Source organism: Balaenoptera borealis (assembly GCF_965194805.1).
Source record: "Balaenoptera borealis genome assembly, chromosome: 2".
NCBI lineage: Eukaryota > Metazoa > Chordata > Mammalia > Artiodactyla > Balaenopteridae > Balaenoptera > Balaenoptera borealis.
This window is the reverse complement of record NC_138867.1, coordinates 85,428,091-85,455,224: the sequence shown is the minus strand read 5'-3', so window position 1 is coordinate 85,455,224 and position 27,134 is coordinate 85,428,091. Positions and strand designations below refer to the sequence as shown.

General features: G+C 38.6%; 1 long non-coding RNA gene across 1 annotated transcript in view; it reads right to left on the bottom strand.

The window, feature by feature from the left end:
- Positions 1-5,817: 5,817 nt before the first annotated feature.
- LOC309622568 overlaps positions 5,818-27,134 on the bottom strand; it is a 54,567-nt gene continuing 33,250 nt past the window's right edge. The window contains exons 2-3 of the long non-coding RNA XR_014240984.1: positions 25,143-25,322; positions 5,818-12,896 (exon numbers count right to left, since the gene is read on the bottom strand). This is a non-coding gene — a long non-coding RNA (uncharacterized lncRNA). The remainder of the gene's footprint in view (positions 12,897-25,142; positions 25,323-27,134) is intronic.

The window sequence follows — 27,134 nt, the reverse complement described above, 5'->3', positions numbered from 1 at the left end:
TACATATATAAATGCATAGGACTAACAGAAGTTGATAACTGAATATTCAGCATGTCAATTTGACTTTCATTTGACCTTGAAGTGTCAGTGTTACTTAAAGTGAAGATATCAAGATGATAGCACAGCAGATGCTGCCAAATGAAAACTTTGCTGCCATGAGCTTTTTATGAAATATTGAGGCTAAGCAGAGAACCAGTTCCTCTGACAAAAATACTCATTCTCCTCGCTAAATCGCAGTGTGGAGGCTGCAGGCACTCTGGGTTTTCTACTGCCATCCTGAATGTGCTGAGCTGGGAAACATCCAAGATCAAGAGATGACCTTTTTATTGCAGATTGTGAGATCATCTTTATTCCCATAGCTTTACATTCAAAACAAAGGTTTTGCTTTTGTGGGTTTTTAAAATTCCATATAAATTCTCATTTGTATGAAGGTAAAAAATATCTCACACTGAGCAGGAAAGGAAATCGTAAACCCTCCACCTGCAGCAGCATGAGAGGCAGTCAGATCTGGGAAGCACACTGAGTTCTCTTACGTCTATGGCAGTGCTACTGACCCTCATCCTCCCCTCATGTGGAAAACCTAACGTCATACACTTAAACAGGAACACAGTTTATTATTTAGTTGACACCTTTGACCTACCACTCAGTGACGTCAGCCTCAGTTTAGAGGAAGAAAAGGAAGTCATAATTGGAAGTGGGACAAGGAGGGTGTGTTGTGCATAAGGAGCATGATGGTGAAGACCACCTGAGGTGCTTTCAGATTTCGTTGTGTCACCTGGCTGGGGCACTCCATATCAGATGACGTTTACTGAGCACCCAGGAGGGGCTGAGATCACATTCACTGTTCTGCTTGACACTGTTACTCAAGGCTAAGTAACTTTCTCAGGGACAGGTTTAGGAGATAAGGGGTATGCTGCATTCCTCTGTGGATACAGAGAGCCCACAGCTTCTCCATTCAGTGACACAGAGCCGTGGCCAGGGTGGAATGAGGCATATGGTCCAGCTACAGTTCAAGAACACTCCCTGACGACACCATGGTAACCTTTAGTTTCACTGAGTGCAATGGCCCCACTGTTCTATTCCTGGCACAATGCTTGGTGCTGGCCAGGATTCATTTCTCTCTATTCAACTCAAGTTGTAGTCACATAATAAAATGCACAGTGACAAGATTTCCTGAGGCTTTCAGGTGCATCCAGCCTAGCAGGATGTGGGTTGCTACATTTCTAAGTTCAGCGGTGAAATGAAGGCCCCTATTGCTTCCAGACTCCAGTCAGAATCCAACAGATACTATCTAGAATTAGTTATTCAGGAGGCAGTTAAGGGTCATTTGAGTCATTTATGCAACAAACTATTTTTACAGTACCAACTATGTCCTAGGCATATGCTCTGCCCTGGTTGATACAGATATAAATAAGACACAGCAAGGAGGAGCTCACAGGTAAGCAATAGAGAGAATTACACATGCAGTACAATATCGTGAGTACAAGTTAGAGATAAGTGCAGGGTCCTCAGAAGAACAGAATCTAACCCACTTCAAAATGGATGAGAAGACTTTCTTAAGAAAGTCTGACAAAAAAAAAAGGAGGGGAGGTGAACTAAAGGGTGGGTATTACAAGCAAAAAATATATGTATAAGCAAAGATAAAGGAGCTGGAAGCAGAACGCTGTGTGCATGCAGTTTGCTATTGCCAGAATATATAATGTGTGTGCATCACAGGGATGGTGGCTTGTCAGTAGTTAGGAACCCAGGTAGACGTCAGGTTAAGGAAACGTTTATGTCCCATGTAAGGAACTTTATTCTACAGGAACTGGGCTTTGAGCAGGGGAGGGACACAGTCAGTCTGCATTCCTGAAACATCACTCTGGCAACACTGTAGAGGAGAGAGCTCAGGGGATGAGAATGAAGAAAAGAACAGTAAGGAATTTATTTCAAAAGCTGGGATGAGTACTAGTGAGGTCCTGTCTCCTATAGTTGACCACCAATTCTGGAAACCCCAAGCATCCCCATTTATGCACAGTGCACAACCAACATTGAACTCACTGCAACAAACCCACTGTGTGAAGTGTACCAGACATAAAATTGGAATTCCTCCTAAAGCAGATAGAAGCCAGGGGAGAAAAGGTTGAGAAATTCCATTCATATCCCATACACCGCCCATCTCTCCCCCAGTTGCCAGGCAGAGCCACACTGGGCCAGAGAAGCAAGCCAGGTACAGCCAGGTATGGGTTGGTCTGGGCCCCCATGCTTCTGACCCTGTTCCATGAGGGCCCAGACCAACTCATACCTGGTTGTACCTGGCTTGCTTCTCTGGCCCAGAGTATGACCACTGCTCATTTTCCTTGCCTCTGCTAACTTCTGAGGACTTGCTTCTCATCTGTTTTATAATCATTGTCATTTCTGTCTCCTTCTAAATAAACCTGCAGAGTTGGCCCCTCCTTGACAGCTCAATACTGTGGTTGCTCAAATTCAATGCAATATAATGCCTGATGGGGGTAAAGAGTAAATCCCAGTTCATTACATAGGGAAGTGCACTGTTTCCTTCCTCCCAGTGAGATAACATCAGGCATTGCAGCCCCACAGGGAGACTGTCTTCCAGTCTTGAGCATTAACAGGCCAATCTAGTCTCCTTTGTAGTCCTCCAAGACAAGGAATCATCCTCTCTTCACACCTTAAGGGGTTCTGTCATTCAAACTTCTCAGACAGCGAAAGCTACTCAGTCTTCAGTCACCCCTGTGCTGCCGAGCAGAGCCTGTGCCAAGGCTCTCGGCTCTCTGCCTGGACTGGCCGAGCAGAAGGTCTTCCTGGGCTGCAAACTCCCCCTTGCTAGGTGACAGTCATTGTCCTGCTGGCAGCCCCACTGCTTCTCCTGGTGATGATAAAAACCTTTCTTCTCCTTTGCTGCTTTCATTGAAAAAGCCAAGAGAAAGCAAGTGTGCCTGGGCACCTTCTTGTACACTTTTCAGTTCTCTTCTCCCTTCTCAACTTTAAAGAAAGCCAAGAAAACAAGGATCTATACATAACCTCCTTCCCATTCCCCACTAGGGAGCCTCAGCGTTGCTTTTTGGATGCCAGCATGAGGAAGCAGAGGCTGAAACAGGCAACCTGTGCTTTCCCTCCCTGTCACAGTGTCATATGACATTATAATTGCTGCTTTCTTTTTGTTTCTTCCCCTAGACGATAAACTCCTTGAAGAAACTATGACTATTTCCCCACTGTCCTCGGTCCTAGCAGAGTGTCTGGGGGTCTCTGGTTGTGCAATGTATGTTGGCTGAATAAATACACAGGGGCTACCTCCAATCACATGAGCAAATGACCATTCAGTCAGGCCTACAACACACCCCAAGGCATTCTGAGGGTCGTACCTCTGGGAGACTCATGTCTTACAGGCTGTTCTTTGCATGATTTTGAGGTCAATATTCTTTCCAGGATAGTCATGATCCTAGGCAGGCATTCTTGAATAGCAGGTTAAAAAACTAATCAAAAGAAGAGAAAATTCTGCACAGCTACTGGAAAGTAAGAGCAAGGAAACAGGCACCTTGAATAAGAAGTCAGTGCACATGCTGGAGAGGTGGCGTCTATGGTAATTTTAAGTGACAAGACTTGGGCTGATGCTGTACCAAATCATAAATGGCAGTTTACTCTCATGCCCTCTCTTCTCCCTGCTGGCATCATTTCCCATCACAGTTGCTGCTATGGGGCTCGTGACATTGGAAAACAGTCATAGCTACATGGAACTTGTGGTGAAGTCAGGACTGTCAGGTAATGTCAGGCCTGGCATGAGGCTCAGCATCTGGACCCGGAACTTGGGGGACTCTCCCAGACAGACCCAGATAGACCCCAAGGTATCCAAGTGCACAATTAACTTTAAGCAGGATTTAAGACAATAATTGTTATCAACTCAAATCTAGTGTTGGGGAGATCAACTTCTGGCATAGCAGAGTGAGGAGCTCTGCTAACCCACTTCCCAGTGAAACTGGTGAAACTTATTTTTAAAAAATACTTTAAAGTCTCTGGAAATTGTCCTAAGAACAAACAGTAAATGAAATATCTGCTCAAGAAAATCTGTGAAGATTTGGTAAGAAAGGTGAGAATCTGTGGAAATTGAACAAAGCCCTCTCCCTCCCTCCTAACTCTCAGCTCAATAAGGTGGAGATTCCACTCCAGATGGCTATAGCCTAGAGCACAGGGCTCCCTTTCCCCCCAGCTCCCGGTCAGAGGGCTTTCATCCCTGGAGGAATAGGACTTCAGCATTTCTCATCTTGCCCCAGCCACTTGTCGCTGAGGCTATGTCCCAGATGAATGTGCTCGAGAGATGGAGGTTCCCTTCTTCCACCAGTCCCTACTTGTGGAACAGAGGCTGTACCTTGGGTGCTGCAGGCCAAGATTAAGGGAGTCCTGGTTGCTCTTGCCTTGGCTCAAGAGACAGTGGTTCCATGCCAGAAAAGGCAAGCCCAGAGGACATCAGACTGCTGCCTCTATCCTCCACTGAGCACTGAACTCCTAGAACAGGGTGTCACACAGAAAGAAGCTTGCTATTATACCCACCCCCAGCTCTAGAGCCCAAGTTCAGAGATTTTTTGCCTGGAAGGAGAAGCAGACTGTAAAACAGATAGCTCCTAATCTCTTCCCAAAGGAATTGACTTCATTTGCAATGGAGTATGGAGAAATTCAACTCTGACGGCTCTCTCAAGAATAGTGGAGGTTCTGGTGAAAGGCAATTGAGAGGAGATTTGTGTATTTAATGAAGATACATCCTAGACTGAAGGCCAGCTAGCTTACAGGCAAGAACCAGGGGGGATAAGACCGCAGGGCATCAGAATATGTACCTCAGAAACTATTCCACCAAAGGAGTCACAATTTGATTAGATTAGTTTGTAGAACAATTTAGATCCCCAGGTTACTGTTGAAAACAATAGCACAATCAGCAGGCAATTAGTGGAGTTAAACAGCTGGGTGAGATCGAGTCTCTTTCCATAGACCCCTACCAATACCACTGTCATCCCAGAGTGATGAAGAATACCCAAAGCTATACCTTCCTGAGAAGCAACATAAGAGACTTAATACTGTAGGGAGGAAATACACTTCACTAAAATAATAGGAGCCAGCCACTAAAAAAATAAACAAGTAAATGAGAATAACAAGCCCTGGGGTGGAAGCAGTACCCAGAGTTGCTTCAATATATTATCTAAAATGTCCAGTTGCCCTCCTCAACAAAAAATTATCAGACATGCAAATAAATAGGAGATAATGATACATACACAGGGGAAAAAAAGCAGACAACACAAACTGCCTGCGAGAGCAACTAGATGACAGATTTAGCAGAAAAAGATCTCAAAATGGCCATTATAAATATGTTCACAAAACTAAAGGAAAGTATGATGAAAGAAGTAAAGGAAGGTTGCAATGATAGAGAATATCAGTAGAGATAGAAATTATAAAAAAGAACCAAATGGAAATTCTGGAGTTGAAAAGTAAAATCACTGAAATAAAAATTTCACTATAGGGCTTCCCTGGTGGCGCAGTGGTTGGGAGTCTGCATGCCAATGCAGGGGACGCGGGTTCGAGCCCTGGTCTGGGAGGATCCCACATGCCGTGGAGCGGCTGGGTCCATGAGCCACAATTGCTGAGCCTGCGCGTCTGGAGCCTGTGCTCCGCAACAAGAGAGGCCGCGATAGTGAGAGGCCCGCGCACCGCGATGAAGAGTGGCCCCCACTTGCCACAACTAGAGAAAGCCCTCACACAGAAACGAAGACCCAACACAAGCCATAAATAAATAAACAAATAAATAAAAATTAAAAAAAAAAAATTTGTAAAAAAAAATTTCACTATAGATACAATAGATTTGAACTGGCAGAAGAATGAATTAGTAAACTTCAAGATCAATAGAGACTATGCAAGTCAAAGAACGGAGAGAAAATAAAGAATGAAGAAAAATGAACAGAGCCTCAAGAAATGTTGCATATCATCAAAAGTTCTAATATATGCATAATGGGAATACCAGGAAGAGAAGAGGGAGAGAAAGGAACAGAAAAAATATTCAAAGAAAAATGGCTGAAAGATTCCCAAATTTATTGAAAATCAATAACCTACACATCCAAGAAGCTCAATGAATTCCAAGGAGAATAAATGCAAAGAGATCCATAAATAGATACAGGATAGTAAAATGCTAACAGCCAAAGACAAGGAGAAAATATTAAAAGCAGCAAGAATAAAATGGCTGGCTATCCTTTACAAGGGAACCTCAGTAACATTAGCAGCTGACTTCAGAAGAAATAATGTAAACTAGAAGGCAGTGGGACAATATATTCAAAGTGCTTAAAGAAAAATAAAAAACAGTCAACCAAGAACTCTATATCCAGCAAAGCTATTTTTCAAAACTGAAGGCAAAATAAAGACTTCCCCAGAAAAACAAAAACAGAAAATTTATTGTTAGCAGACCCATTTTGCAAGAAATACTAAACAAAGTTCTTCAAGCTGAAAGCTAGTAACCTAGGACAGTAATTCAAATCCACACAGACAAAAAAACCAAAAAAAGAAAGAAAACCAAAGTTAAAGGTAATAACAGAATAAACTGTATAAATGCACATTTTTCTCACTTCTGATTTTAAAAAACAATTGTATAAAATAACATGTATATAGTGTAATGTTGGGCCTACACATATAGAAGTGTAATGTATGTGTAATATATTTGCTGATAACAGCAGAAGGAGGTGGATATGAACAAAGTTGTATAGCTTAGGAAATGACCACAGATGGTAAAGTATCATTGAGTCTGTGACATTAATAAATATGTCTAATAACAATACCACAAAAGGGGGAGAAGGGAAGAGTTATATAGAGTAATGTTCCTATTTGTCACTGGAATTAAGCTAATATAAATCCAAAGCTGACTCTTAAGATGTATATGGCAAACTCTAGAACAACCACTAAAGATAGAAAAAAAACCTAAAAATATATTATAGTGAAAAATAATCATTAGAGAAATAAAAATGCTACAAATCTAGTGTAGGCTCATAGAGATAAGAGTTATTCTCAGAACCAGGTGGGCCACTGGGCATCACCCCTAAGGAATCTTGCCAAAAGTGTTCCCACGGAGTCCAGTGATCTCTAGGGAAATAAAAAGAAATGCAGGCCTAGGGCAGTACGGAATAGGCAGGGAGGAAACAGAACACACACGTCCACGCACTTACAAGACTTGCTTGCCTGAGGATGAACAGAGTGCTTGCCAAGACTTACCCCTCTCGTTTGACCAGTATAGTCCTAAAACAGCGTATAACAAAGACGTACCCAGAGACACAGCTCCAAGCTGAAATTCCGCACTCTAGCACAAATCAGAATCCCCTGGAGGGCGTGTTCAACCACAGATTGCTGGCCCCACCCCCAGAGTTTCTGATTTGGTAGATCTGAAGTGGGGCCCAAGAATTTGCATCCCTAACAAGTTCCCAGGTGATATTGATGATGTTAGTCCAGGCTTACAATCTGTGAACCATAGCCTGCCCTAAAGTGTGAAGCCCATAATGGATAAACAAAATAAAATAGGTGGAGACTGTAGGCCATAGCCTAAAATGTAAGGACCTACTTCGAGATGAATTGGTGTGGTGAGCACAACAGGAGAATAAGCTGCAAGTATAGTGAACATCTAATCATTTTGCTACCCCAAATCAATTCACTCTCCTTCTGGTAACTGTACCCCAGTTTTCCTCTGGGAAATACTTTTCTCTCTCACTTTTAGTCCATGTGGTTTGGAAGGACTTAATGATCTACCTCTGCCTCAGGGAAAGGAATTTGACCCAGGCCAAACCAATCAGGGCTTCACATTTTCCCACCTCCAGTGGTTACTTCAGAGATGGATAATCAAATTATTAAGATTTAAGGAGACATTCTGAGACACTTGAGAGGAGAGAGAGAGAGGCTCTTTTTCTGTTAGATTTGAACCTGGAAAAGCTTAGGTCTGGAGTTGCCACTGACCACCATGTGGAGCTTAAAAGTGAAGCCAGTTTTGAGGTGAAGCAAGAGTTGGAGAACAAGCAGATCTTGCTGTTATCATTTGAGCCCTGGATCAAACACACCTGAAACTTGTATTGTCCTGTGAACCAATGAAATTCCTGTTTCCTTTGAGCCAGCGATTGGGTTTCATCATTTGCAATTTAAACAAGGAAGGGAGATACTAGGACAATTTAGTAACCAAGTGAATAGACAAAGCAGACAAGCTATATGGCATATTATGGGAGACAATGGGCATTTCTGTGGAGAGTTATGAAGGGAGGCATTCTACCTGCTAACTGGGCAGGCTTCTGAAAGGTATTAGACCAAGATTGTCAGGACCTAGAGAGTGTGACCACATAAGTACACAGACAGAAATACAGGTATGAAGATTCTGCCAAATCTGATGTTCAGAGGAGTGTGGGAGGCGAATAAGAGGGCAGGGACTTGGAACCAACAAGGGACCCAGGGATAGCCTAGGAGGGTCCTGGGGCCCAGCCTGATGGACATCAAGGTGACTCACAGGTCAACTTATACATCTGCCCTCTGCCTTCCCCCTTTGTTAACTCTCTGACCTCTGGTCCTACCGTTCTCTTCTTGCCAACTCCATTCCGGCCATAGTAGCATCGTCACGTGTCTTCCAAGTACACCAAGTATGCTCCCACCTCGGGACCCCTGCACTTGTTTCATGTTCCTGGGAGGCTCTTTCCCCAGATATCTGCATAGCTGTTTTCTTCATTTCCTTCAGGCCTCTGCTCAAATGTCAACTTATTAGACAGGTCCTTCTGGATCAGTCTATATGAAATAGCAAAACTCCACCACCAACCTCGCTCATCCTAAGCCCCTTTCCTACTTTCTCTTTCTCCACAGTGTTTAACACTATCTGACCCACTGTATAGGTACTATTTATTTGTTAATTGCCTTTCCTTAATAGAATGTAAGCACCGTGAAGGAACAGGCTTGTGTTTTTTGCTGCTATATCCCTGATACCTAGAACAGTCTAGATCACAGTCTGTGCTCAATAAAATATTGTGGAAGAAGGGAAGGAAGGAAGCAAGATTCAGCAGCCATAATTGGGACACTGAACCCTAAATCTGTGTGAGGGTCTCTATTATTATCACCACTTAATGAGACTGAAGTGGAAGCTTGCCTCCCTCAGGGTGCCGTGCTCTGCTTCCTCCTACCTACCCCATTACCACCCTCTGACTACCATTGAACCCCTGCTAAAATAATAAAGTTGTTCATTGATAGGTTTAAGGTATAATTTATTTTAGATGTCTGTGCAATTTTTATTCTGTTCAGTAAGGATTTTCTTAGTGCCTAGGATATGTATTAACTATAGTATTGTGCTACGAGCTGCTGGAGCTACAGATATTAGAATAATGTGGACAATGCCTGATGAAGTTATAATCTCATTTACAACAATCCAGAAAGGATTGTTGGAGATCTAAAAGCCTTCAAAACTCAAAGAAATGCAGTTATGGTCACATCAAAAGTGTGAAGTTTATATCTGGGAATAAGAGGTCTTATCCCCACCCTCAGTGGTAGGCTAGAGCTGGTTTATAGCAGCTCATGAAAGCCATCGATTTTTCAGGAATTTTGCAGGCCAGTTGTTAAACACAACCACTATTTAAAATTAAATTACCTAAACTGCAATCAAATAGATTATATTAAAAACAAAGGTAGTAAAAATAAGTAAAATCATCACTTTCTTATGATTTTATTACACCTTACTGTTATTTATGCTCTCAAGGTTGCTTATGTCTATGATTATCATGGGAACACTATATAATGGTGAGCTACTGAGCGTCCCTTCCCAACTCCACATTCGATGATATCACATTGGAGGCCTGGAATCTGCCATGGTGATAGTATTTACAGCATGGAAATCAGCAAATTGCTACAAATCAGGGCTTAATTTATTGTTTTGATGATCGTCAAGACTTAAGAAAGTGACGGAGGAGCTGTCAGTAGTGTTGATTAGAATTAAAAGTGTGTCATGTCTGTAGCTGTCACATTGTGAAAACTCAAAATGTTCTTCTAGTATTTGAAAACTGTTACCTGAGTCAGCAAAAATGTAACTTACATCACTGAGAAATAAATGAAGTTTCAAAATACATTTTTGTTTTTTCACTATATTCATGTTGGAACATGACATTCATGTCATAACTGTACCTGCTCATCAACAGCAATCATAGTTGACTAGGGACAAAAATGTGTGGCAGAAATCAATGAAAGCATTCTGAATAATGAAGAGGATTTTATACCTTATTTTATTGCTTATAAAGAGTGTGCTACCCAACCTTTATATCAGAAAAATTGATACTAAGCTAATGTATATACACATTGGCATAATTTTTTTCAGCAAGCTGGGTGTTAAATATTTCCAGCACACTACTGCCCTCCCTCCTCCCCTTACCTATATTATACCATGTATATTAAGTCACTTTGTATGACTTAATAAGAAATGTAAATTCAGTCTCTATGCTGACTTCCTAGCACAGAGCTCCTAAAACCTTTGTAATTTCCTGAATGATAGGGGGAATAGAAGCATCCTTTGTTTTATAATATTTTTTCTACATTCCAGGTTCCAGACACAGTTACATTTCCCAGCCTTTCTTTCAGTTAACTTGGGCTGTGTGAATGGTGCTACCTAATGAAATATACGTCGATGTGACATGTGACCAAGACAACTAAGAGCTGATATGTCTCCTTCCTTTCTCTTCCCCTGCCTGCTCAACCCTGGAGGACACCTGTTCCAGCTGGCATAGTTACGAGATGAAAGCAGCCCAGGTCACTGAGTCATCTTTTGGATGAGAGCCACACAGGAATGTCATCTAAGCCACATTTAACTTTGAGTATGAAGTAAACTTTTATTGGGTCAAGCCACTGATATTTTACATGTTTGTTACACGGCATATGGTACACCTATTAAACTCCAATTTATACCAATATGAAATAATGTTAAAAACAATAAGCAATTGAAATATAATGATAAATTTATGTACATAATGTAACATAACAAGGCTTTGGAACCAGGCTACCTAATTCAAATACCAATTCCACTAGGGTTAGAGCTTAGACACGTGACTAACTTGGGTAAATTACTTAACCACTCTGTGTTTCTCATGTGCAAAATAGGAGTTATTAAAATGGGGCAGTTGTGATGATCAAATGAGTAAATGTAACTAAATCTCTATGTTGGCATATATTGAGTTTATACAAAATGGGCTATGTATGTGAATAATAAATCACATTTGCCAACATAAAAAAAGTTTTTACTGTCATTCACTCAAGTTTATTAAACAAACAACAAACATATTTAATGAAACCATACAGCTAACACTAAACTAGATTCTGAGCATAGAAAGATGAATGAAACATGGCTCTATTTTTATAAAGCTCACAACTTAGAGGAGCCAGCCATACTAATGTGATTAATGACAACCATCGAGAACCATGTTCTGGGTTTCACAACTATCTCTTGTTCCAAAAATATTTAATTTCCAGTGCCTTCTGGGATGCAACTTGAGAATTTTTGGCATAAATAACCTAGCATATATTGCTGATGTGGTAGAAAGAACATCAGTCTCCCAATTGACTTCCTGGACTCAGTTTCTCCTCTCTCCAAATTTTCTAGGCTGCCTCTTAGAACACAGATCTGATTAAGTTATTCTAATACTTAAAAATCTTTAATATATCTCCATTGCCTATAGAATAAAATATTGTAGAGTAGAAAGACTTACCTGCAGCCCCAAACCATGTGCATTTAGCATCCTTTCATGTAGGAGAATCGATGAGATATAGTCTAAATAGATATAGTCTGGACTAGAAACCCTTAATATAGATCTAAATTCTGCCTCTTATTGTCTTTGTAACCTTGGGTGAGAAACTTAACTTCTCTAGATCTCAGTTTTCCCATCAATACAAAGGAGATGTTACTTATTCTTGTTCTTTATATCTAACAAGGTTTCTGTGAGTAGGATGACAGCATGTGTCACGATTTATGATGCATAAAATATAAAGATACACACACACAAATAGTCAATGCTTCTGAAACTTTAGTGTAGGGGAAAAAATTCCTCTGGGGATGTTGTTAAATACATATTCATCCAAGCACCTTCCCCAGGAATCATGATTCAGTAAGTCCAGTGTAGAGATTGGCAACCTGACTTTTTGCTAAGCACTCCAAGTGATTCTGATGCGGGTGGTCCATGGAAGCACACTTTGAAAAACACTGATGGAAAGTATCATAAATTCCAGAAGGAAGAGTCCTGACTAATGTAAATATTACTTGACCCAACAAAAATATATCTTCATCAATATCTTTCTTATTTTTATCATTATTCCAAAAACGGAAACTGTTGTCAGACTTCTAGCAAACTGGAAATAGATATATTTATTGAGAGACCCAGAAACATTTACTGAGAGACCCAAAAAGTTTCATCTCATTTTAGTCTTTTCACTTCATTTTAGTCCTTGGAAAAAATTTAAAAATATACATTTACTCCCAATTTAATGATAAGGAGACTGAGGCTCAGATGTTGCAGAAACAAATTTCAAATCTCTGGTGCCATCTGGAATGGAATTTGAGAACTTTTAAAGCCTGAGTATAAACACATGGCCTTTCTATTTCTCATGGTTGCCTCCTAGATAGAGCCAGAATTGGCCAGAAGCCAGACTTTGTAGAGCTCTTGAGGTGTAAAGGCGGCTATTATCAGTCCTGATGAACTTCAGCTCATCACAAATCAATATTTTTCCATTACCGGCTCTGCCTCCAGACATTTTTGTATGTGAAACATTGAAAATATTACCTCTCTTGTAGTTATTTCTCTTCTCTATATTGACCACATGACCCAAGGCAGCTCATGTGTGGGGGGATGGGGGCTGCAGCTGTCCCTAAGAAGGCAGCCCTGTTAAGAGATTCAGAGGAGACTGTTGGTGATAATTCTTGAAGTCACTTCTTCCAGTAGAAATTCCAAATAAAGGGCCTTCCTATCTTGATAGTGAGAAATGTAAATAAGGAGCTATGTATGAATACATACATAGGTTTACTAAAAGCCCTTTGGCAAAGACAAAATTAAGCTATCTAAAGGTCTTACACTTTTGCCACCCAATTGTTCTTTGTTTTGTTTTTAAACTACTAATAAAATAAATGAGAAAGTATCATTAAATTTTCTGACCAAAGTACACAGACGTCTTAATAAAAAGAGAGAACTTACCTGTCAAACCTAGTTTACCTTAATATTGCAATTAATAGCTATAATTAAGCACTCTAAGATGCAGAGGTGCATGATAATATAGAAAAAATAATTTTCATATATAAAAATAATAATGCCAAGATATTCTGAAATCCAAGTGAATCTTTATTTTAATAGACGGAAGCATTCATATTTTTATTTACTCCTAGGTGTCTGCTTGAAGCTAAGTGGTTACCATGCATTAACAGAAAAACTTCCAGGAAATGAGGCAAAGTAATAAAAAAAGAAAATACAGAAAAATATTTTAAATATAGGGAAAAAATCCCATACACCATCCTATAACCCACTATCCACATGCACACACAAAAAGAACCATGACAGATGTGCAGCAGAAACTGAGGGACATTTTCACTTGGGCTAATCTGAGCTAACAGCTGTTACTAGGGCTGACTCTGTAACACTTCTGTCATCACTTCTAAAAACCAGCTTTTCAAATGTGGAAAGGGGAATTTGCAAATAGAGAGGAAAACTTTAGGAATATAAATTTGTCTGTTATCAATACTGAAGTTCATCACCTTTTAAACTCACAATCAATATTTTTCCATTACCAGCTCTGCCTCCAGACATTTTTATATGGAAGCATTGAAAATATCACTTCTATTGTGGTTATTCTGCTTTACTATATTGACCACATTTTTGAAGGAGCTCATATAGAATTTTGAAATTGTTGTATTGCAGATAGGCTTCAAATGAATATATCTCAACATATAAATGTTCTGGTGACTATTTATGTAGTGATAAATAAATAGCACAGGCTTTACAGTCAGATGGTCCAGATTTAAATACCACCCTTACGATTTTGTGACACTGGACAAATTGTTTAAGCTCTTTGAGCCTCTATTTCCTTCTTTGCAAAAGGGGATAATAATAGCATCTACCAATATCAAGGATGTCTTGAGGATGAAATAGTATACATATGTATATGTATGTGTATATATATACACATATGTATATATGAGGTATATGTATGTGTGTGCACGTATGACTTTAAGCCGTGCCTGCTACATCATACACATTTTTTTAGGGGTTAGATGCTGTTGCTGTTATTTATTATTAGTGCCATTACAAAACTACCATACAACGTAGCCTACAGATCAGACTGGGGCACTGATTAATTTAAAATTTGTGTCTCTGTAAAACTTAACTCATGAGAAAACTCCAGATAAACATATTTCTTTCTTTTTTTTTCACTGAGCATTGTTTTGAGAAAGTTAAATTTACTGCATGGACTGACTGTTTGGTGTTGTGTACATGCATGGAGAATATGATCATGACTCATCTCAAAGCTGTTTTATCAAGTTCAGCTCTCCGTCATGAATGAGGGGACATCAGAGATTTCTACAATCTTATATTCAGTTTGTGGCAACCAGGGGGATTTGGTTGGATAATTACTTTAATGACTTATTTCAATTTGTGCTTATCCAGTATTTAAGCAGAAGGTAGCATTCTTTTCTGCATTCTTTCTTGAGGGTTATACTGGGGCTGGGACTAAGTTCCTTAAGTCTCTAAGTTGAGTTGATTGTTAGCATGGGGGGAGTGAGATGTGGTTTTCCAAAGGAGATAAAGATATTATGTTTTCAACCAATTTTTCTAGAAACTAAAGGGCCATATTCTTTTACCATTACTAATGCAATTTCATTTTTGTCTTCACTAAGAAAAATACATAGTTTGTATAGGAAGTAAACATAGCTACAGGATTATTATTCTTCCTTTTGCTAAATAAAAATAATCTTAACTCTTCTTTTTCTGACATACTATTCTTTTCCAAATAGCTCTTCTAACTCTGACCTTTTTCATCTATCAGACATTGATTTTTTTTTCAGCATTTAATGGAATGAAAATTAAGTGGCTCACATTGTATAAAATAAAGTAAAATCACCTTGGCTCCTTATTTGGATAAAATATGTTTTCAGATACCAACATATCCAAGTGGGTCAGCTCTAGCTTGGGAAGAAATATGGTTTTTCATTACCTCTTTCTAAGTCCACAGGGGAAGGACTAAGTGTGAGCTTTAACAGAGACAATCAAACATGTGGATTCTTGTATTGCTTTTTGCATTTCTCAGAAGCCCAGTGGTAAATTTTTCCATATCTTTAAATTCAGCATGGTCCTGAGGCTAAAATCTGAACCCTGGCTCTTTATCTGCCTTGTCATTTGACATATCTTAACAATGCTTTAATTTTAGGTGATTAACAAAAAGCAACTGAAATGTACAGGATAATAGAATAATAAGGCAACTGATAGCATTCTTCCTGCCAGATAAACATGCCTCACAGAAGGCTTAACTGTCAGATACCTACAGTTTCAGCTGTTTGAAAGAGTTTTGATAATAGCCTGAAATGTCAAAATTCAGCTGCCAACACTAAGCTGCCAGCTTTCAAAATGCTCTATGGAGTGCTTGTCCCTTAGGGCATAAATTCCAAGGAGCAACTGAGCTGCCATACAACTTGACAGCTTATCCTAGTTCTGGGAGAGCCTTGCATCTGTGCAAATCTAGTACTGCAGCTCTAAAATGAGGAGCTGTGATTGGAGCACAACCTCTCACAAAATAGCACAGAGGCTAGAGAGTCAAAAGCCTTTTCAGGTCTCAGGAAATGAAGCTAACTTCAGCTACACTAGTTTGATCGCAGCTGGGCAGAAAGCACTCAGGCACTACTTCGGCCAAGATTCTCAAGGTGGAAAATGATATCCTGGGACCGCTCCTTCCTCACTGGTGACTCTGCTAAGTAGAAGCAATTTTCCTAATTACAACTGCAATTTCTCATCAAGCATTACATAACCCATATCATTTCATCTTCCTAAAATAAATTATTCACATTGTTTGGGAATTCGTCTGGGAGCTGCAGATCAAATGCCCCATTTGCTACTAAATTACTGTTAACATTTTTCTTTTTCTTTTTTTTTCTGATTTATTAACTGTTTACACAAAATATTGCTTGGATATAATACATTTTCCTCAGTGTAGTTTTTCTGTAAAAAAAATTACATCTTTATTTTCTTTTGAATCCTCAAGGACAAGAAAAAGATTCTCTTTGGCCCTGAAAAAAGGAGAGTACCACCCTCAAAAACTTTCCGTTATATTCAAAAAATTTCTCAACTGATACTATCCCATCAAAGTCTTGAATGCATAGGATGCTATTCTGTGAAGGCAGAGTAGTGTGATGGAAAGTAGTCTGACTGTGGGGTTTGTATCCCAGCTCCTCTACTTCCTAGCTATGTGACAAGAGGCAAATTATTTTCTTCTCTTGGTCTAACTGGCTTCATCTCTAACATGAACATATTGGGTTTATTTATTTATTTATTTGAATTTTATTTATTTTTTTATACAGCAGGTTCCTATTAGTTATCCATTTTATACATATTAGTGTATATATGTAAATCCCAATCTCCCAATTCATCACACCACCACCCACTCCCCGCCACTATCCCCCCTTGGTGTCCATACGTTTGTTCTCTACATCTGTGTCTCCATTTCTGCCCTGCAAACTGGTTCATCTGTATCATTTTTCTACGTTCCACATATATGCGTTAATATACGATATTTGTTTTTCTCTTTCTGACTTACTTCACTCTGTAGGACAGTCTCTAGGTCCATCCACATCTCTACAAATGACCCAATTTCGTTCCTTTTTATGGCTGAGTAATATTCCATTGTATATATGTACCACGTCTTCTATATCCATTCGTCTGTTGATGGGCATTTAGGTTGCTTCCATGACCTGGCTATTGTAAATAGCTGCAATGTAAAGTGCTGCAATGAACATTGGGGTGCATGTGTCTTTTTGAATTATGGTTTTCTGTCGGTATATGCCCAGTAGTGGGATTGCTGGGTCATACAGTAATTCTATTTTTAGTTTTTTAAGGAACCTCCATACTGTCCTCCATAGTGGCTGTATCAATTTACATTCCCACCAACAGTGCAAGAGGGTTCCCTTTTCTCCACACCCTCTCCAGCGTTTGTTGTTTGTAGATTTTCTGATGATGCCCATTCTAACCGGTGTGAGGTTATACCTCATGGTAGTTTTGACTTGCATTTCTCTAATAATTAATGATGTTGAGTAGCTTTTCATGTGCCTCTTGGCCATCTGTATATCTTCTTTGGAGAGATATCTATTTAGGTCTTCTGCCCATTTTTTGACTGGGTTGTTTGTTTTTTTAATATTGAGCTGCATGAGCTGTTTATATATTTTGGAGATTAATCCTTTATCCGTTGATTTGTTTGCAAATATTTTCTCCCATTCTGAGGGTTGTCTTTTCGTCATGTTTGTAGTTTCCTTTACTTTGCAAAAGCTTTTAAGTTTCATTAGGTCCCATCTGTTTATTTTTGTTTTTATTTCCATTACTCTAGGAGGTGGATCAAAAAAGATCTTGCTGTGATTTATGTCAAAGAGTGTTCTTTCTATGTTTTCCTCTAAGAGTTTTATAGTGTCCGGTCTTACATTTAGGTTTCTAATCCATTTTGAGTTTATTTTTGTGTATGGTGTTAGGGAGTGTTCTAATTTCATTCTTTTACATGTAGCTTTTTCCAGCACCACTTATTGAAGAGACTGTCTTTTCTCCATTGTATATCCTTGCCTCCTTGGTCATAGATTAGTTAACCATAGGCGCATGGGTTTATCTCTGGGCTTTCTATCCTGTTCCATTGATCTATATTTCTGTTTTTGTGCCAGTACCATATTGTCTTGATTACTGTAGCTTTGTAGTATAGTCTGAAGTCAGGGAGTCTGATTCCTCCAGCTCCGTTTTTTTCCCTCAAGATTGCTTTGGCTATTTGGGGTCTTTTGTGTCTCCATACACATTTTAAGATTTTTTGTTCTAGTTCTTGTAAAAAATGCCATTGGTAATTTGATAGGGATTGCATTGAATCTGTAGATTGCTTTGGGTAGTATAGTCATTTTCACAATGTTGATTCTTCCAATCCAAGAACATGGTATATCTCTCCACCTGTTGGTATCATCTTTAATTTCTTTCATCAGTGTCTTACAGTTTTCTGCATACAGGTCTTTTGTCTCCCTAGGTAGGTTTATTCCTAGGTATTTTATTCTTTTTGTTGCAATGGTAAATGGGAGTGTTTCCTTCATTTCTCTTTCAGATTTTTCATCATTAGTGTATAGGAATGCAAGAGATTTCTGTGCATTAATTTTGTATCCTGCAACTTTACTAAATTCATTGATTAGCTCTAGTAGTTTTCTGGTGACATCTTTAGGATGCTCTATGTATAGCATCATGCCATCTGCAAACAGTGACAGTTTTACTTCTTCTTTTCCAATTTGTATTCCTTCTATTTTTTTTTCTTCTCTGATTGCCATGGCTAGGACTTCCAAAACTATGTTGAATAATAGTGGCAAGAGTGGACATCCTTGTCTTGTTCCTGATCTTAGAGGAAATGCTTTCAGTTTTTCACCATTGAGAATGACGTTTGCTGTGGGTTTGTCGTATATGGTCTTTATTGTGTTGAGGTAGGTTCTGTCTATGCCCACTTTCTGGAGAGTTTTTATATAAATGGGTGTTGAATTTTGTCAAAAGCTTTTTCTGCATCCTTTGAGATGATCATATGGTTTTCATTCTTCAGTTTGTTTATATTTGGTGTATCACATTGATTGATTTGTGTATACTGAAGAATCCTTGCATCCCTGGGATAAATCCCACTTGATCATGGTGTATGATCCTTTTAATGTGTTGTTGGATTCTGTTTGCTAGTATTTTGTTGAGGATTTTTGCATCTATATTCATCAGTGATATTGGTCTGGAATTTTCTTTTTTTAACATGAACAACATTGGTGTTAGCACCAATTTTGGTAACCACTATAAAAATGAAATTAATACATAGAGTGTTCACTCCACTGCTAGACATTTAGTAAATGCTTATAAATATTAACTATTCTTTTTTACTTAAAGTAATTATCACATTATCCTGATTTGATTTTTTCAGGAATTCATTATTTTAAACAAAATAATAGAGTCTGCAAACCATGCAATTATGTTACTTTTGGAATGTGTGTTACTAATATCACCATGAAAACTAACCATTAATCTGTCAAGGATTGGTAAATTTTTGAAGCCCATGCGTGTGTGGAAGAATTTGCCAGTTTACTAGGGAAGCATCAGTAGAAACCACAGAGTTCCAGTTCTTACCTGTACAACTGAATATCCTCTGAGGGCCTGCCCCAACCATCCTATCACAAGAAACTGTCATTCTGTTATACCACCTAATTTATTTCCTTTATAGATATACAAGTATCTGAAATTGCCGCTTTTATTTATTTTTTCTAATTGAAGTATATTTGATTTAGAATATTATATGTTTCAGGTGTACAGCATAGTGCTTCAGTATTTTCACAGATTATACTCCATTAAAAGCAGTTTCAAGACAATGGCTATAATTGTCTGTGCTATACAATATATCCCAGTTGCTTATCAATTTTATACATAGTAGTTTGTATCTCTTAATCCCATACCCTTAACTTGTTCCTCCCCCCTTCCCTCTCCCCACTGGTAACCACTGGTTTGTTTTCTATATCTGTGAGTCTGTTTCTGTTTTGCTATGTACATTCATTTGTATTATTTTTTAGATTCCACATATAAGTGATATCATACAGTAATTTATCTTTCTCTGTCTGAGTTATTTCACTATGTGTAATATTCTCCAGGTCTATCCACATTGTTGCAAAGGGTAGAATTTTATTCTTTTTTGTGGCTAGCATTCCCTTGTATTATAGAGTGTTCCACCCTCTTCAATTTTTTGGAATAGTTTGAGAAGGATAAATATCAATTCTTTATATGTTTGGTAGAATTGCCCTGTGAAGCTGTCTGGTCCTAGGCTTTTGTTTGCTGGGAGTTTTTTTGTTGTTGTTGTTACAAAATCAATTTTACTACTAGTGATTGATCTGTTCAAATTATCTGTTTCTTCTTTATTCAGTCTTGGCAAGTTGTATATTTCTAGAAATTTGTCAATTTTTTCTAGGCTGTCCAATTTGGGAGCACATAACTGTTCATAGTAATCTCTTGTGATTTTTTTGTATTTCTGTGATATTGACTGTTATTTCTCCTTTCATTTCTTGTTATTTTGTTTATTTGGGTCCTCTCTCTTTTCTTCTTGGTGAGCCTGGCTAAATGTTTATCAATTTCATTTATCTTTTCAGAAAAACCACCTCTTGGTTTCATCAATCTTTTCTATTTTTAATCTCTATTTTATTTATTTTCTCTTGGATCTTTTTATTTCCTTCCTTCTGTTGCCTTTGGGCTTTGTTTGTTCTTTTTCTAATTCTTTTATGTGGTAGATTAGGCTGTTTATTTGAGATTTTTCTTGTTTCTTGAGAAAGCCCTGTATTACTGTAAACTTCCCTCTTAGAACTGCTTTTGCTGCATCCCATCGATCTTAGAGTGTTGTGTTTCCATTTTCATTTATCTGGAGGTATTTTCTGATTCCCTCTTTGATTTCTTTATTGACCTATTGGTTTTTTAGTAGCATGTTGTTTAGCCCCACATGTTTGTTCTTTTTCCATTTTTCTTTCTGTAATTCATTTCTAGTTTCATACTGTTGTGGCTGGAAAAAATGCTTGATATAATTTCTATCCTCTTAATTTTGTTGAGGTTTGTTTTATGGCCTAGCATGTGATCTATCCTGGAGAACATTCCATGTGCACCTGAAAAGAATTTATATTCTGCTATTTGGGGATACAATGTCCTGTAGATATCTATTAAGTCCTGCTGTCTATTGTGTCATTTAAGATCACTGTTGCCTTATTGATTTCCTGTCTGGATGATCTGTTCATTGATGTAAGGGTGTGTTAAAGTCCCCTACTATTATTGTATTATTGTCAGTTTCTCCTTTTATGTCTCTTAGTATTTGCTTTACATATTTAGGTGTTCCTGTATTGGGTGCATATATGTTAATGAGCATACTATCCTCTTCTTGTATTGATCCCTTTATCATTATGTAATGCCTTTCTTTGTCTTTTGTTATAGTTTTTGTTTTAAAGCCTATTTTTTCTGATATGAGTATTGCTACCCTTTTTTATTGTTGTTTCCATTTGCATTAAATATCTTTTTCTACCCCCTCACTTTCAGTCTGTTTGTCTTTTGCCCTGAAGTGAGTCTCTTTTAGGCAGTATATAGAAGGGTCTTGGGGTTTTTTTGTTTATTTGTTTTTTTAATCCAACTAGCCATTTACTGTCTTTAGATTGAAGCATTTAGTCCATTGACTTTGTTTTTTAATAAATTTATTTATTTATTTTATTTTTGGCTGCATTGGGTCTTCATTGCTGCATGCGGGCTTTCTCTAGTTGCGGAGAGCAGGGGTACTCTTTCTTGTGGTGTGAGAGCTTGTTATTGCAGTGGCATCTCCTGTTGCAGAGCACAAGCTCTAGGTGTGTGGGCTTCAGTAGTTGTGGCACACGGGCTCTAGAGCACAGGCTCAGTAGTTGTGGCACATGGGATCTTCCTGGACCAGGGCTCGAACCCGTGTCCCCTGCATTGGCAGGCAGATTCCTAACCACTGTGTCACCAGGGAGGTCCCTCCATTGACATTTAAAGTAATTATTGATATGTATGTACTTATTGCCATTTTACTTCTTGTTTTCCCATTGACTTTGTAGTTCTCTGTTCATTTCTTCTTTTTGTTTCTTCTTTTGTGCTTTGATAATTTTCTTTAGTAGTATGCTTGTGTTCCTTTCTTTTTAGTTTTTGTGAACCTATTGTAGGTTTTTGACTTGTGGTTACCATGCTGTTCATACATGTTGACCTATAACTATATTACTTATTTTAAACTGGTGGTCATTGAAGTTCAAACTCTAAAAGATCTACATTTTTTTACTCCCCTCCCCACATTTTGTGTCTTTGATGTTATATTTTACGTCTTCATTTTAAACCTTTAACTGTTTATTGTAGTTATAGTTGATTTACAATTTTTTGTCTTTTAATCTTCAGACTGGCTTATTTAAGTGATTGATCCTCAACCCTTACCACATATATGCACTTCCTAGTGGGATTTTCCCTTTCCTATAGATTCTTCTTTTCCACTTAGAGAAAAACCTTCATATTTCTTTTAGTGTAGGTTTAGTATTGATGAACTCTTTTAGTTTTTGCTTGTTGGAGAAGTTCTTTATCTCTCCTATTCTAAATGATAATCTTGCTGGGTAGAGTATTTTAGGTTGCAGGTTTTTCCCTTTCAGAACTTTGAATATATCATGCCACTCCCTTCTGGCCTGCAAAGTTTCTGCAGAGAAATCAGCTGATAGCCTTATGGGGATTCCCTCGTATATGACTCTGTTTTTCTCTTGCTACCTTTAGAATTCTCTTTGTAACTTTTGCCATTTTACTTATGATGTGTCTTGGTATGGGTCTGTTTGAGTTCTTCTTGTTTGGGAACCTGTGTGCTTCCTGTACCTGGATATCTGTTTCCGTCTTCAGGTTTGGGAATTTTTCAGCCATAATTTCCTCAAATACATTTTTGATCCCCTTCTCTTTCTCTCTTCTCCTTCTGGGACCCTTATAATGCAAAGGTTGGTATGCTTAATGTTAACCTAGAGATCTCTTAAATTGCTTTCAATTTTTAAAATTGGTTTTTCTTTTTGCTGTTCTAATTGGGTGATTTCCATCATTCTATCTCCCAGAGCACTTATGCATTCTTCTGTATCACTTAGTCTGCTATTTACTCCTTCTAGTGTGTTTTTTTTAAAAATAAATTTATCCATTTATTTATTTTTGGCAGTGTTGGGTCTTCATTGCTGCATGCGGACTTTCTCTAGTTGCAGCAAGTGGGGGCCACTCTTCATCGTGGTGCATGGGCTTCTCACTGCGGTGGTCTCTCCCGTTGCGGAGCACAGGCTCTAGGCATGCAGGCCTCAGAAGCTGTGGCACGCGTGCTCAGTAGTTGTGGCTCACAGGCTCCAGAGTGCAGGATCAGTAGTTGTGGCACACAGCCCTAGTTGCTCCGCGGCATGTGGGATCTTCCTGGACCAGGGCTCAAACCCATGTCCCCTGCATTTGCAGGTGGATTCTTAACCACTGTGCCACCAGGGAAGTCCCCTAGTGTGCTTTTTATTTAACTATTGAATTCATCATTTCTGATTAGGTCTTTTTTTATATTTTCTAGTTCCTTGTTTAAGTGTTTACATTAATTCTTTTCCCTAACTCGGTTAAAATTTTTATTACCTATGGGAAAGACTCAACTGTTGGACACAGAGGCAACCTGGTCCTGGGATAGAGCCTGGGTGGGGTGATGGTGGCCATTGTTGGCACTTACTCAAGCAGTGAACCAGAAGCAGCCCAGATATCTGATGATGGCAGCTCCAACATAGCTCACCTCCCAAAACACGCTGAAAGTCCATGTGGGCACTGCCAGCCCTGCAGAGTAGTTCCACAACAGAGCAACAGTGGCAGAGGCTGTGGGCAGTGATCAGCTATGAAGGACAAAGGGAACTTACACCCGAGGCTGTGTCTGAGCAGAGTTATAGATGCCTGCACAGGCAGCACATCAGACCTCTATATGTTCATGGGCCCCACTTGCTTTAGCACTCTCCCCTCTGGAGCAAGGGTCCCAGTGCAAAGAAAGGGAAAAACATACCCTTAAAGGGAACGGTCAGGTTGGGCCCAACCCTCAAGGCTTCTGCTTCAGCAACTAGGGATTCAGACCCCACCCTCAGTAGGGCAGTGATGGCCACCGAACAGGGAGAAGTCTCACCTCACATCTGGCGCCAGTTCTAGCCCCTCTGTCTCCAGCCCCACCCCCTACCAAAGTGATAGCTGCCAGCACACCCTGAGGAAAGATGTGACTTGTGTCCACATCAAATTTAGCTCTCCCACCAAAGGCACTGGGCACACGCAGTCTGTATAGGGATGCTCCCACATAAGAACACCCCTTCAAGACTAGAATAGGTAACTGTTTCACTTAAGTTCATAAAGGCAGAGAAAGTTAAGCAAAATGAAAAGGCAGAGGAACTACTCTTAATTGAAAGAGCAAGAGAAAAACCCCCCAAAATAAATAATGCAACAGAAATAAACAATTTACCAAAGAACTGAAATCACCACTTTTAAATTTTAATTTGTTTACACCTTTATTTATTGTCACCCCCACACATTTTTCATGCATTTCTATTTCTACTTCTCTTTTCCATCCACAAAATTCGTGGCAAAACATTCCTACTGCCAATTCGTTCCTCACCACCTTACTCAAAGGAAGCAAAGCATGTGATCTACCCTTGCAGCATTCTCCTGCTGCCCACGTGAAGCATCAATACTAATATGTGTGCGGCACCAAGAAAAGGCACAAGCTCTAATCATAGGAATCATAACTATAACAGCTGGTAACTCTATCACTGTCGAATTCCAAGTTTATGTACCACCATTGGATAGGTGGAAAGATGGTTGTAAAAATGGTTATTGCAGTTCTTGTTGCTCGTTCTCAGACTGTTATTTTAGGAATAAAAATGTACACTCTAAAATGAAACTACATTATTCTGATATTCAATTGGGTCATTTGTCTTTAATTAATTAATTAATTAAGAGACGTTAAAGACAAGTGAGTAAATTGGCTGTTAAATGTGAGGATCTCTAAACACCAATTTAAGACATTTGGTGACTCCTCTGCATCCACGGGTGCCTTGTATTTTCTATCTGCCATAGGCTCACTTTCTTTTTTCTGATACTAGGGTATAGAATGACAAAGTATAAAAGGGAATCTTTGGCCTTGGATTCAGACTCACAATTATTCCATGACAACTATGACAACCAAAGTGAGATCTAGTTTATTGGTCTGCACAGAGCATTTTCATATTTGAACTTAGATACACTCCCAGCCAACTCTATATATTGAAATTACTGGTACACTGATATATTTGGCTAGCTTTCATTTGCAAGAGACCAAATTTAGAAAATATTTCTACAAGCATCACCTACCATATGGGGTCACTTAGTAGTGTTCAGTTGGTCAGTGGAAAATCTCAGATGAGTTCACTCACATATCTATGCTTTGACAAGGATGCCTGAAGGAAGACTGTTGACCAGATCACCTTTACATGGCCTCTCCAGCATGGCAGTCTCAGGGCAGTGGACTTCTGACATGACAGCCCAGGGCTCCTAAAGGGAGGATACCAAGAGACCTGAGTAGAAGCTGCCAGTATCTTAAGGGTGACACCTCAGAAAGCATCACTTATGTCATTTTATATCGGTCAAAGCAGACAGAGAGCCCTCCCAAATTCAAAGGAAGGGGACATTGACTTGAGACCCTTACCTCTCAATGGAAAGAGTGTCAAAGAATTTGTGACTGTCTTTACTCTCCCATACAATCATTCCATGGTTTAAAAAACAACTATATAGCATCCACTAGTGAATTAGTGAAATGTGCTTTTACCATACATGATTACATACTTTATTAATAATCAAAAATATGCCTATGATAAAATATACACATTCTAAAACTTAAAATTAAATACAAAACATGATATAAGAAAAGTATTTTTTCTGTCAATAAATAGAAATTAAAATTTTGAAGCAGATTGGTTTTTGTGATTGCTATGGGCTGAATTCTGTCCTCCCAAAATTCATATGTTGAAGTCCTAACTCTCAGTACCTCAGAATGTGGCGGTATTTGGAGATAGGGTATTTCAAGAGTTAACTAAGTTAAAGTGAGGTCATTAGGGTTAGCCCCAATCCAATATGACTGGTATTCTTCTAAAAGGGAGATTAGGACACAGACGTGTACAGAGGGAAGACCATGTGAAGACATAGGGAGAAAATGGTGATCTACAAGCCAAGGAAAGAGGTTCAGAAGAAGTCAACTCTGCTGATATTAACCTTGGACTTCTAGCCTCCAGAGTTGTGAGAAAATAAATTTATATTGTTTAAGCCACCCAGTCTGTAGTATTTTGTTATGGCAGCCTTAACAAGCTAATAAGTGATGCTTGGCTTTAGTAAATGCATTGGTAAATTTCACAATTGCTCTTTCTTCCCACTACAGAAGCAGATATGCTGGATAGTGCTAACGCTAAAATTTGTTGTCCCCATAGAATACTTTAAATAGTTTTCCATTAATTTTAATTTCAGATGCAACCATGGAAATTGTCAATAACAAGATTAATAAGACATTTACTTCAGAAATATTTGAACTCATATCCTAATATTTACAAAAACATTATCTGAACACATTTGCGGATGGTTTACACATTTGTTTTACTTTAAAAAATTTTTTTATTGGAGTATAGTTGATTTACAATGTTGTGTTAGTTTCTGTTGTAAAGCAAAGTGAATCAATTATTCATAAACATATATCCACTCTTTTTTAGATCCTTTTCCCATATAGGCCATTACAGAGTATTGAGTAGAGTTCCCTGTGCTATACAGTAGGTCCTTATTAATTATCTGTTTTATATTGGGTTGGCCAAAAAATTCGTTCGGGATTTTCCACTTACAGAAAACCCGAACGAACTTTTTGGCCATATATATATATATATATATATATATATATATATATAGTAGTGTGTGTATGTTAATCTCAGTCTCCCAATTTATCCCTCCCCCCACTTCTGCTTCACTTTATAACCATTAAATAAAACTAATTGCTTTGCTAATTATTTTCATAGGTCACTTTCAAACTTCTTTGGCATTTGCTATGCTTCTTTTCATAATGGATTTTTCATCTATTTTAATTGGATTGGAATAAAAAAAATCTAAATAAGTCAACACCTCTATTTAGCCCTTGAAATCTTAGTTCTAGCTGAAATTTCTCTTTCTCTCTCTCTCAATTCATTCTTCCATTTGCTCCCAAATTCCACCTTCCCTTAGTTTTCTTCTTGCTCTTCTAGTTGCTTGTTTTCAGAAAAGTGTTTTACGCACTCCTCTTCAAATGACCATCCTTTAACAGTCAGTGTGCCCCACAAATCTGTAATTGGT